Genomic DNA, 14224 nt, shown 5'->3' on the forward strand with positions numbered 1-14224 from the left:
ATTAACAGTTAAATATTATTACGCTGTAGGTACGAACAGGGCGCAGCTTAACACAACTACATCAATTTGGAAAGGCCTTATATTCTATCGATCAGCCTAGAGTATAACAATTATCTGGGAAACAGCCTTTAAATGTTTCCGCATCATTGAAAAATTACTCATTACTACACACAGTACAATGGGTTGTTTTATATCGATAACACAGAGGAGTGTAGTTTAAAGTGACTCGCTCATGGTTTGTAAAATGAACTTTTAATTACGATATAAAATATGGCAAATCATAATTCGTCTTTGAAGACTACAATTTGCATAAGCGTTTATAACGCGATTGAAACCCACAAATAAATTACGGCTGTGGTTTATAGGTCCTTGTCAAAACTTAACTAAAATCATCGCGAAAATAATTCGACGTCTACGTTACGTTGACGGAAATCAATGACCCCTTGGTCACGCTACACCTTCCGGCCATTGTCATCTGCGCTACGCTTGCAGTGATCGGGATCATCGGAAACTTGATCGTGTTAAGCGTCTACATACCCCACCCAAGCTCATTTTCACGTGTGTTTATTCTGTGGCTTGCTGTTGTAGACTTTATAGCGTGCAGCGTCGGAACGCCTCTTCTGGTGTTTAGCATGATCCATCCGTACCAGTTTCCGTCCGACAACGTATACAAAACGTTACATTTTTTCCACGTTTTTCTAGTTGCGATGTCAGTGTTACTATTGCCATGGAAAGGCACCGGGCTATCAATTTTGAGGTGGTTGAAATACCAAGGCGAATGCGTGTCATGTGTATTGTGTCTTGTATTATGGGAGTTGTAGTGGCCGTCCCGGCTATAATTATTTACGGAATATGGACTGTGGAAACCGGAGTTCACACTACCAAAGGGACTGAATGCTTCGTTGAAGACCACTTTATACAAACTGATTCAATAGTCTTGCTGATCCCATTTGCTACATGATTGTGTTGTACATTCGGATTGGACGTCAGTTACAGTGGCATCTGAAATTCACGGGACGTTACTCCATAAGGTCCAAGTTAATCCAGTCAACCAAATCAAGCCAGTCGGTGTCAACATACCGACAGTTCGCCGAAATCAACGGCCGGAATTATGCTTAAGCTGACCTCTACGTCAGATAGGACAGGAAGTACATTCAGTCTCCATACGCCCGTGGGGAAGGAGGCGTCCACCGCCATGAGCCGCATAAATAGAGCCCCCCCCCATGACCAGCATATTTTGTTGATTAACGGCCGATTTCGTGCTCTCCGTCATTCCTCACCTTGCTATTATCATCTACTCCACATTTCGGACTGATTTTGCACAGGATATGACGTCATCACAGGTTGTGACGTACTACATATTTTTAAAATCGTTTGCTGTTCCGCTCGTGTATTTCACGTGTGTTACGTGACTTTCGACGATATTTTAGGAATTTACTCAGCGATATTTCTGTAGCTGCAGGAGATAATGACCGTAGTTAATATAATGAGACACATGGAAATGGAGACAGGGATAATTGTAAAAATGTCAATGTCACACACCTTTAAGTCAATATAAGAAGTAAGGAGGTCGCGTCCTCGCTGTATCTTTATTTGAGATTTGGAGATTTTGATGAAGTAAATAAGCGTGGCATTTATTCACACCAATTAATAAATGAAATGTAAGAAACACATCATTTGTGGTTTGAAATTACTTTCTTTGCCACCAAATTCCGATTTAATTTAACTGCCAAAAACGTGTTTATAAGTGAAAGGTGAATGAATACATGGAAATATCTTTGCCCGGAATATGCAAATTTCTACTGCATAGGTTTTAAAATACATTGGCACAAGATCTTACGACACTGAGAAGTTGTTTGATGTGGTTAACGGAAGTGGGGAGTTCAATAGTCAATGTCATCCATTAACGTTACAACCTTACTCTAATGTGGATTCGTATTTATAAAAGCAGTGTCCGGGATTTACTAATGTTCAAGACTCAAGAATCGAATTGAATTCAGTGGGCTCAAATGCATCTAACAAAGTAAATGTACACTTTATGTCTGTCTGAGGAAGTACATGAATGTTTGACAATCTCGTATAAAAAGTGCAATATTATTGTATGTGTTTTGCGTAGGCTAATATCAAACTACTATGGAATTGATGATTAATTAGGACTATTGTTTTGATACTGAACTCATTTTAAAAGCTGTCAAAAAACAATCGTATGTACCAGACGTCTCGGGATGTGTATTCTGGGTTCATATGCACTAACGCCTTGAGTCTGAGTGTGCATTATGAGCCCATATGCACTAACGTCTTGAGTCTGAGTGTGCATTCTAGACCCATATGCACTAACGTCTTGAGTCTGAGTGGGCATTCTGGGTCCATATGCACTAACGTCTTGTGTTTGAGTGTTCATTCTGGGTCCATATGCACTAACGTCTTAAGTCTGAGTGCGCACTCTGGGTCCATATGCACTAACGTCTTGAGTCTGAGTGTGCACTCTGGGTCCATATGCACTAACGTCTTGAGTCTGAGTGTGCACTCTGGGTCCATATGCACTAACGTCTTGAGTCTGAGTGGGCATTCTGGGTCCATATGCACTAACGTCTTGTGTTTGAGTGTTCATTCTGGGTCCATATGCACTAACGTCTTAAGTCTGAGTGCGCACTCTGGGTCCATATGCACTAACGTCTTGAGTCTGAGTGTGCACTCTGGGTCCATATGCACTAACGTCTTGAGTTTGAGTGTTCATTCTGGGTCCATATGCACTAACGTTTTTAAGTCTGGGTGCGCACTCAAGGTCCATATGCACTAACGTCTAAAGTCTGAGTTCGCACTCAGGGTCCATATACACTAACGTCTTCAGTCTGAGTGGGTACTCTGGGTCCATATACACAAACGTCTTGAGTCTGAGTGTGCATTCTGGGTCCATATACACTAACGTCTTAAGTCTGAGTGGGTACTCTGGGTCCATATACACAAACGTCTTGAGTCTGAGTGTTCACTCTGGGTCCATATGCACTAACGTCTTCACTTTGAGTGTGTACTCTGGTTCCTTATGCACAAACGTCTTGAGTCTGAGTGTGCATTCTTGTTCCATATGCACTAACGTCTTGAAACTGAGTATGCATTGTGGGTCAATATGCACTGACGTCTTGAGTCTGAGTGTGCATTCTGGGCCCATATACACTAACGTCTTGAGTCTGAGTGTGCATTCTGGACCCATATGCACAAACGTCTTGAGTCCGAGTGTGCATTCTGGACCCATATTCACTAACGTCTTGAGTCTGAGTGTGCATTCTGGACCCATATTCACTAACGTCTTGAGTCCGAGTGTGCCTTCTGGGCACATATTCACTAACGTCTTGAGTCCGAGTGTGCCTTCTGGGCACATATTCACTAACGTCTTGAGTCCGAGTGTGCATTCTGGGCCCATATTCACTAACGTCTTGAGTCTGAGTGTGCATTCTGGGCACATATTCACTAACGTCTTGAGTCTGAGTGTGCATTCTGGGCCCATATTCACTAACGTCTTGAGTCCGAGTGTGCATTCTGGACCCATATGCACTAACGTCTTGAGTCTGAGTGTGCATTCTGGGCACATATTCACTAACGTCTTGAGTCTGAGTGTGCCTTCTGGGCCCATATTCACTAACGTCTTGAGTCTGAGTGTGCATTCTGGGCACATATTCACTAACGTCTTGAGTCTGAGTGTGCATTCTGGACCCATATTCACTAACGTCTTGAGTCCGAGTGTGCATTCTGGACCCATATACACTAACGTCTTGAGTCTGAGTGTGCATTCTGGACCCATATACACTAACGTCTTGAGTCTGAGTGTTTCTTCTGGACCCATATACACTAACGTCTTGAGTCTGAGTTTGCATTCTGGACCCATATGCACTAATGGATTGAGTCCGAGTGTGCATTCTGGGCCAATATGCATTAACGTTCTGAGTCTGAGTGTGCCTTCTGGACCCATATTCACTAACGTCTCGAGTCCGAGTGTGTATTCTGGGCCCATATGCACTTACGTCTTGAGTCTGAGTTTGCATTCTGGGCCTATATGCACTAACATCTTGAGTCTGGGTGGGCACTCTTGGTCCATATGCAGTAACGTCTCGAGTCTGAGTGTGCATTCTGGGCCCATATGCACTATTTTCTTGAGTCTGAGTGTGCATTCTGGGCCCATATACACTAACGTCTTGAATCTGAATGTGTATTCTGGGTCCATATGCACTGACATCTTCAGTCTGAGTGTGTACTATGGTTTCTTATGCACAAACGTCTTGAGTCTGAGTGTGCATTCTGGGCTCATTTGGACTAACGTTTTGAGTCTGGATGCGCATTGTGAGCCCAAATGCACTAACGTCTTGAGTCTTAGTGTGCATTTTGGGTCAATATGCTCTATTGTTTTGAGTGTGAGTGTGCATTCTGGGCCCATATGCACTATTGTCTCGAGTTTGAGTGAGTATTCTGGACCCATTTGGACTAACGTCTTGAGTCCGAGTGTGTATTCTGGACCAATATGCACTAACGTCTTGAGTCTTAGTGTGTATTCTGGACCAATATGCACTAACGTCTTGAGTCTTAGTGTGCATTTTGGGTCAATATGCTCTATTGTTTTGAGTGTGAGTGTGCATTCTTGGCCAATATGCACTATTGTCTCGAGTTTGAGTGAGTATTCTGGACCCATTTGGACTAACGTCTTGAGTCCGAGTGTGTATTCTGGACCAATATGCACTAACGTCTTGAGTCTTAGTGTGTATTCTGGACCAATATGCACTAACGTCTTGAGTCCGATTGTGTATTCTGGACCAATATGCACTAACGTCTTGAGTCCTTGTGTGTATTCTGGACCAATATGCACTAACGTCTTGAGTCTTAGTGTGCATTCTGGGCTCATATGCACTATTGTCTCGAGTCTGAGTGTGTATTCTGGACCCATTTGGACTAACGTTTTGAGTCCGAGGGTGCATTAACGTCATTTGTCTGAGTGTGCATTCCGGGCTAAAAAGTGCTTACGTCTTGAAGCTTAGAGTATATTCCGTGCTCATATGCACTAACTTCTTGAGTCTGGGTGAGCATTCTCGGCCCATATGCAGTAACGTCTTGAATGTGAGTGTGCATTCTAGGCCTATATGCACTAACGTCTTAAATGTGAGTGTGCATTCTGTGCCTATATGCACTAACGTATTGAATGTGAGTGTGCATTCTGGGCCTATATGCACTAACGTCTTGAATGTGAGTGTGCATTCTGGGCTTATATGCACTAACGTCTTGAATGCAAGTGTGCATTCTGGGCCTATATGCACTAACGGTTTGAATGTGAGTGTGCATTCTGGGCCCATATGCACTTACGTCTTGAGTCTTAGAGGCTATTCTTATAGATTAAGTACATTTGTAATCGCATATAATTTCTGTAATTTCATAGTGTTTTTCTGTAACTGCGACATAGCGCTTAAAGTATCACTTGTTTATATAGGACTTCAATTTAGTGCATGACAATTTGGGTAGTAAAAACAGATACCAAAAAGCAGAATATTTTAAATAAGTACGATCGGTTTTGACATCAACATATTCATCAAGCTATGCTTTTTAAAATCATGAATTTTTGCAAGCCTTATTTGAAACCATTTTTCTAGTTTTCAGTGTGTTTGCTTGTAGGATTTAACATGTTTTAGGAACTTTACTTGTCTGCATATTAGTTGTTGTTGTTTTTATATTTTCACACGTAGGTTGTACATTTATGCTGATCGGTCGTGATGGTAACATACATTTACTGTTTTAAATTGATTATACATAGTATTGTCTTTGCATTGATATTTTATTTGCTCAGTTTTGGAAACTTTTGTTTAATATGTGTTTAAATAAATTTACAAGCTTTTATTGAAGAGTTTATTCATGATGTTTGAATACACGCATGTGATCATTTACCTATAATTTCAGTGCATAGCAATCGTGACTCATTATATTTCCTATATGTTAACATAACGAGTCCTTGCTATGATAAGCATTAAAAGTTATCTAGTGAAACGATAACAAAGCGTAATGAACGAAATGCCTCACAAACTACATTGTATGTCCCAACTCTATCAAGACATATTGGGAATGTATGTTGAAAATGACGGCCGGTTGATCGGTCGGTTGATTGCATGGAATATCGGTTGGTAGACCAAGTCTCGTCCGCACAAAACCCGAGAACAGTTTTACCAAGGACCATAAAACTTTAATTTTTTGTCGCCTTCGATCAGTTGATGACCCCTATAGGTCAGTAGGTCTAGGCCAGGGTCAAAGGTGTTATGAATATTTAGTGCGCACAATAACTTGCGAACAGTTATGTGTCGGACAATGAAACTACACCGGAAGTTTGCCTATGACAGTTTGCTAACAGCTACTTTGATGAATTTAATCAGTAGGATAAAGATCAAGGTCACAGAAAACATTATTTGGTTAACTTTGGCTATTCCTTTACTATAGAACAGTTGAAATACGTCCATTGGGGCAACTTTTATCAATTTTGAAAGATCTACTCATTGTTACAGGCCTTATTTATTTTAAGTGACAAGTGACAGTGAATCAAAGCATGGTTATCCCATCTCAGACCATTGGCTACCTTCCATATGTATAGATTTTAAAGCTGAATGGTTGTGATTTCAAAACAAAACTGAACATGCTATATCTACTTGATCTACTTCTTATTGCTTATATTTTCACCGCATGGTTTGTCCTCGTACACCAGATATTGTAATTTTACCGAAGAAACGGTGGTTACATTCAACCAATTAAATTTTCTTTGGAATACTTTTTTTCTTAAGTTGTTTACCGCTTAGTACACAAATGGAGCTTTCTCCCCATGTATGGTGTTTGGGGTCGTGAAGCAATAGAAATTAGTACGGGGCGCGGGGGGGGGGGGGCGGTCGGAGCTAGTAGGTCAAAGGTCAAGACCACATTGATAACGATTTCTGCATAACTCTATAACGTTTTCATATGCAATTACGAAACTTGACTGTAATATGACCTTTGTGTATGGAGTGCGTCAGTAGGTCAAAGACCAAGGTCATTTCACTCCTTGTAAAGAGAACCTTTTATGCACTGTAACTCTAGAATGATTAAGCGTACGGCCACGAAACAACTTTGGTAGATGACACCCCCATTTAGGGGAGGGTGTCGGTAAGCTGAAAATGCAAATGAAATAAGTGTATTGGTTGGAATTAGGTCGACAATTATCACGTGTTGTCACGTGTTTGCATGGATCAACGAAGGTAGCGTTGGGGTTTGGTGAAATGTATATGATTGTAGAACTGTATCCCACATTTGAGGCACTTAACGCTGCCATAACTCCTGAGGAAATTCGTCTTGCTGTTAAAGGTATTAAGCGTAATAAATCCTCATGTCCGATTGATAATTTACTAAATGAGTTTTTTATCGATACTATATATATTTTAGTCGGTCATTTAACGGACTTGTTTAACATCATTCTCGACGGAGGTAATTTCCCCTTGTCTTGGCCATACGGTTTCGTCGTACCGATACATAAGAATGGTGACGTTAATGACCCAAACAATAATAGAGGCATTACCTTAGTAAGTAATCTAGGAAAAATATTTACACGTGTGCTCACTAAAGGAGTTGAAAATTGGTTCGATGAAAATAACTTGCTGTCGGATGCCCAGTTTGGTTTTCGAAAGAGATCTAGCACAGAAGATGCAATATTTGTTTTACATAATGTTATCGAAAATGACATTTTTGAAGTTACGATTACCATGCGCATTTGTTGACCTAAAAAAGGCATTTGACTCTGTTTATAGGAATGCTCTGTGGTACAAACTCTTTAAAATGTGGTTGGATGGGAAACGACTTAAAATATTTAGAGCAATGTATTCTGTGGTAAAATCGTGTGTCAAACATTGCAATTCCGTCTCCGATTTCTTTGATATTTCTATTGGTTTACGCCAAGGACAAAATAATTCGCCGGTTTTGTTTGCATTATCCTAGAAGATCTAGAACTGTTTCTACAACAGAACGTTGACTGTGGTATTAGCCTATACGATTTATGTATTATGATATTACTTTTTGCAGACGATATGGTAATAATTGGAAACTCAGTAGAAGACTTACAAAGAAGTTTAGACCATCTTTACGATTATTGCCAAATGTGGGGCTTAGAAGTTAATATAGCCAAAACTAAGGTTGTAGTATTCCGTAAAAAAGGACCGGTTAGGGCTAATGGGTATATAGTGGCGTACCACTTGAAGTAGTTGACAACTTTAACAATCTAGGCACAGTTTTTAACTACACGGGCACTTTCGTTTTAAATAATCAATATGTAGTCGGTAAGGCTCTAAAGGCTATGAACGTATTAAACAAAAATATTAACAAATATGACGTACCTCCGAAAATTGCACTTCAATTGTTTGACTCATTTGTAGGTTCGATCCTTAACTATGCGAGTTCTGTCTGGGGGTTTTCAAAATCGAAAAATATAGAAAGGATCCACCTAAAATTTTGCAAATCGCTTCTAGGAGTTAAGCAAAGTACATGTACAGCGGCTGTTTACGGAGAATTAGGGCGTTATCCAATATATATTAACAGATACGTGCTAATTATTAAATATTGGTTCAAAGAACAACAGTCTAATAATATTTTATTAAATTTGTTATACCGTAAATCAGTTGATTTAAGCGAGGAAGGCCTTACTACTTGGGCATCTAACGTTAAATGTTTACTTGAGGAGAATGGGTTTTTAGATGTCTGGGTTAATCCGGGGAATTATAATGTCAGACAACGTTTAATCGATAGTTTTCTACAAAAGTGACGTGCTGATATTGCAAACAGTGCGAAACTTAATATTCTATACTTGCATCTGCACAGTACTTTTGGTATGGCTGAATATCTTAATTTACTATTTAACAAAACTAATAGAAAATACCTCACTCAATTACGTGTATCAGCTCACAGGTTACGTATTGAAACCGGCAGGTACGGACGAAACAGACTGCCAAGAAATGAAAGATTATGTTTATTATGTCATACACAGGAAATTGAGGATGAATTTCATTTTGTTATAAAATGTAATTGTTTCGATGACCTACGTAAAGTTTTTATTAAAAAGTATTTTTATGTAAAACCCAGCATGTTTAAATTTACTCAACTAGTTAGTAGTAATAACAAAACAACTACTGTAAATTTATGTAAATTTTTGGTACAGGCAAATAATAGAAGAAACCTATTTATCAATGATATTGTTTAAGTCGTAACCGTACAATCACTGTCGTGACCACTAATCATCTGCATTTCCATAATGTATCTAAATAACTAGATAAAGAGCTTCTTATATCTATTATTATCAATATTATTATACGTGAACATTCTCCATATTGCTTGAGCTATCTTGAATTGTTATTGATATTGGCTACCTTGTATCGATGATCACACGCATGAATATTTTGTTTAATTGTATATATTTGTTTGACGAGATGCTTTGTTGCATAAGTCGAAATAAACTTCTGTTCTGTTTTGTTCTGTATCGCTACAATCGAACCGACAACCAGTTTCACGGCCAATCTTTTAGCTAGCCATTTCCTTTTTGTCCTATACGATATGCATGTATTAATGAATTTCATTTTCTGTATTGTTTTCATTTCGGGAACTGTTTTTGAGTGGATGTAGTATTTACCATTACCTTACTGATTTCGAGGGTATAATTATCAATAATATTCATGATGATCGTATTCACCATTTATTCCCGCTGTTTTGTAATGATCATAATGAAAGGTACCATACACTAAAACTATAACGGCAATGTGATGGTAATGTTCCATAACGTCAGTATATATATATGTTCCTTAAAGCTGCACTCTCACAGATTGACAGTTTTGACAACTCTTTATGTTTTTGTTATGGAATGAGCTATTTTTATCGATACTATCTGGAAACCAGTGATATGAAACTGCTGACCATAAAATGAAATAGCAGTTTTTCATATTCACGGTCGAAAATTGATTTCTATGGCTAAATGCGTTACTAACGCTTTAAGAAAAATGAGCTTATCGGCATAAAACATCAATTTTTGAATATGAATATGAAAAAATACGATCTGATTTTATGTCAGCAGTCATAAAATAACGTCAAAAAGGCCAATCTGTGAGATTGCAGCTTCACGATAATGAATTGTATTTTCTTTATCTAAAATATTTTGATTTCTCCTAACACATATGAAGTTTAGATTGAAAAACAGACCATTCAGAAAACAGACAATATTGTTCTTGGTAAGAAATATGTCCTTTATCAGTATTTGAACAAATGTTTTGTCGTGATGAATGTTTTTTGTTCGCGTGTAATAACAAATATGACATGGACTTCAGACTGTAATCTATATCCAGTTTCGTTCAATATAATTGAGGCGCAAAACCCATAGTATATATGTAAAGTGTTTACGCTCATGTTTTTGCCAATAGAATCGCCGGAAGTATTCTGGTGAACTCGTCTAGAAAGCTTCCAAAAATATTTATCGACAAAGTTCATTCATAAACTGGTTGCATCATTACGTCAAAATGTGGTTACCCAAACTATTTATCACTCGTTTCGGCCCTGAACTATGGATATGTAAAACTTTCAATACAGTAGTTTACGTACTGTTTATATAATGTCTACCTGAGAGATGGGTACATTACGCATCAGAAACAAGACCTTCCATTTTGTATTTGACCATCTCAATCCGTTCTAAATACTGTTAGGACTCTCAGTCTTTCTTTGATTGCCTTTATACTTGAATTTTTATATCCAAACAATAGCCAGTAGCATCATGCATTAAGAGGCATGCGGATAAATAACAAATTTTGCACTTACAATGAGGCTGTATACTGAACGTTGTCCCTGACAACCTAGTACAAAACGGTTACTTTTGCTACAACTCACGTGTCTAAAATTATACAACACGAAGACGCGATCTGTTTTCCATTAGCTCGGGTAGAGGTTGCTCTATCTTTTACTTATTAAGTGACGTAGCAAAACTAAGTATCATCTATCAATATTAGAAATGGTAGTAGTAGTAGTAGTAGTAGTAGTAGTAGTAGCAGTAGCAGTAGTAGTAGTAGTAGTAGTAGTAGTAGTAGTAGTAGTAGCAGTAGCAGTAGCAGTAGCAGTAGTAGTAGTAGCAGTAGTAGTAGTAAGAAGAAGAAGAAGAAGAAGAAGAAGAAGAAGAAGAAGAAGAAGAAGAAGAAGAAGAAGAAGAAGAAGAAGAAGAAGAAGAAGAAGAAGAAGAATGATAATAGTAGTACAATAGTACTAGAATAATAGTATTATAGTAATAATATAGTAATTTTAATTATTATATTAATAATTATCATAGTAGAATAGTAAAAGCTGAATAGTAATAGTTTAATTTTAATCACGAGGGTAGTGGGTGAAGTTACTGTTTTGTTTCGTGTTATCAGGAACAGCGTTCAATAAGTAGCGTGCAATTATGGATAAATAAGATTGTTTTTCATCTGCGCGATAATTTTAACACAGATTGGCTCGTATAATATGCTTCCGTTGCACAAACAAAATTCGAGGCAGCATTATGCAATAACATACATTTCCGATAAAAGGGTTAATGCATAGGCGTAGACAAAGAAAAAACGCCAAATCATTGAACTACGAAGCCTTATTTAACCAACTAATATAATAAATACAAAATCGTTTCCGCCAGCGTATAAAACATGGTAGTTTAAAGAAAAGGATTATAAGTATCTTCCATGGCCGAGAGTGTAAGATAGGTTCATTCCGACCCGAGCGTAGGGTGTTTTGCGGAAACGAGGTTTACCGAGTTTCCGCAAAACGCCCTGCGCGAGGGTCGGGATGAACCTATCTTACACGAGCGGCTATGGTAATTGCTTTTTCTCCCACCTCAGTTAAACAAAACTAAGTAAAAATGTATATTTTGCTGGAACTCTTTTGTGCTTAGTGAAAATAATTGCGTATGGATATGCTATAATTCGTGGTTGTCATGGATATGCGCGCAGTGATTTTGATTATGTGAATAGTCAAACCGGTCTTCAAATAGATCTGTGGAGAGTGAAGCATTATTTCTTGAAAGGTGCGTGAAAACTGTTTTATGGTGACATTTGAAGCGAGATATAATTATTTAGCGTTCTAAATATTGCCACAAGACAAGGTTTCCATGATGCTACAGACGACAGTCTTCAACAGGGGAGGTAATTACAATGTGGCGACCATTAAAAAGAGGTTCCATACAGGCATTTTATCTTCGCCCGTGGGCAAGATAAGAATTTCTAGCATGGTTAAATTAATGGATCTACTTATCTGAGGTGGGAGAAAATTATATCCATGCACGGAGTTCGCTTTGAAATCAGACAAAATTTGCAGACTTTGCAGATCATTAATAATACATTATAACTACGGTCGCTCGAGCAGGCGGTCCCTCGAGGTCGGAGCTTGGTTCCGAACATTTTCCCTTCTATTTGTATATAAAATATACTGACGCTGCATCGAAACCTAAGTAAGTCGAGTTGGGCACTATAGCCGGTCCAAGGTCATAATTTCACAATTTATCCCGAATCCGTGTTCCAAAATAAACAAACAATTGCTGGGTGTTTTCGCAAGTTGTAGAAATTGCAATGACAGTTAAAAGGAAATTCGATAAGGTGTGAAAAACCGTGTATCCCTGTTTACGCATGACCAATGATAGTTGACAAGGGCATTTGAGAAGATAATTATTAGTTTGAACAGTTTCGCGAGAAGCGCCAATCATAAATCCTTGATTTTGCGAAACTGACTAATGCCATAATATGTACTGTCATATTAAAATATTGCTTGTTTAGAAAATGTTCTGTTTGTAAAAATAAACATAACGATTTATTAATTTATAATTGTTTTTTTAGTAAACAGTCGGTTTGACGACCTCAAACTTAAAATACACTGAAATATATTTCATAACAACTAGAAAATTGAAATTCCGGCCCTAATTTCTCGAAACTTTTTAAGCTTAACAGACACCATTGCAATGATCACTAGAGACACCATTGCAATGATATGAAAGAGAGACCATTGCAATGATCACTAGAGACACCATTGCAATGATATGAAAGAGAAACCATTGCAATGATCACTAGATACACCATTGCAATGATATGAAAGAGAAACCCTTGCAATGATCGGAATGAGACATGATTGCAATGATCAGAAAGAGACACGATTGCAATGAACGGAAAGAGACACATTGCAATGATCTGAAAGGGACAAGATTGCAATGATCAGAAAGAGACACGATTGCAATGAACGGAAAGAGACACATTGCAATGATCTGAAAGGGACACGATTGCAATGATCGGAAAGATACACGATTGCAATGATCGGAAAGATACACGATTGCAATGATCGGAAAGAGGGACGATTACAATGATCACTAGAGACACCATTGCAATGATCGGAAATAGAGACGATTGCAATAATTGAAAAGATACATGATTGCAATGATCGGATTGGCACGATTGCAATAATCGGAAAGATACACGATTGCAATAATCGGAAAGATACACGATTGCAATGATCAAAAAGAGACACCATTGCAATGATCCAAAAGATACAGGATTGCAATGATCGGATTGACACGATTGCAATAATAGGAAAGATACACGATCGCAATAATCGGAAATATACACGATTGCAATGATCGAAAAGAGATACCATTGCAATGATCGAAAAGAGACACCATTGCAATGATCGGAAAGAGACACGATTGCAATGATCGAAAAGATACACGAATGCAATGATCGGAAAGAGACACGATTGCAATGATCGAAAAGAAACACGATTGCAATTATCGAAAAGAAACACGATTGCAATTATCGAAAAGAAACACCATTGCAATGATCGGAAAGATACACGATTGCAATGATCGGAAAGAGACACAATTGCAATGATCGGAAAGAGACACCATTGCAATGATCGAAAAAAGACACCATTGCAATGATAAGAAAGAGACAACATTGCAATGACGGGAAAGATACACGATTACAATGATCATAAAGAGACATAATTGCAAGGATCGGAAAGAGAAACCATTGCAATGACCGAAGAGAGGCACCATTGCTATGATCGGAGAGAGACACCATTGCAATGATCGGAGAGAGACACCATTGCAATGATCGGAGAGAGACACCATTGCAATGATCGAAAAGAGACACCATTGCAATGATTAAAAAGAGAAACCATTGCAATGAGATGAAAGAGA

The 14224-nt window shown here is 38.3% G+C and overlaps 1 pseudogene; it reads left to right on the top strand.

Annotated features, from left to right (window-relative positions):
• Positions 1-404: 404 nt before the first annotated feature.
• LOC128205018 (uncharacterized) lies at positions 405-1119 on the top strand (annotated as a pseudogene).
• Positions 1120-14224: the final 13105 nt, after the last annotated feature.

Source organism: Mya arenaria, chromosome 10 (genome assembly GCF_026914265.1).
Source record: "Mya arenaria isolate MELC-2E11 chromosome 10, ASM2691426v1".
In the NCBI taxonomy this organism is placed as follows: Eukaryota; Metazoa; Mollusca; class Bivalvia; order Myida; family Myidae; genus Mya; species Mya arenaria.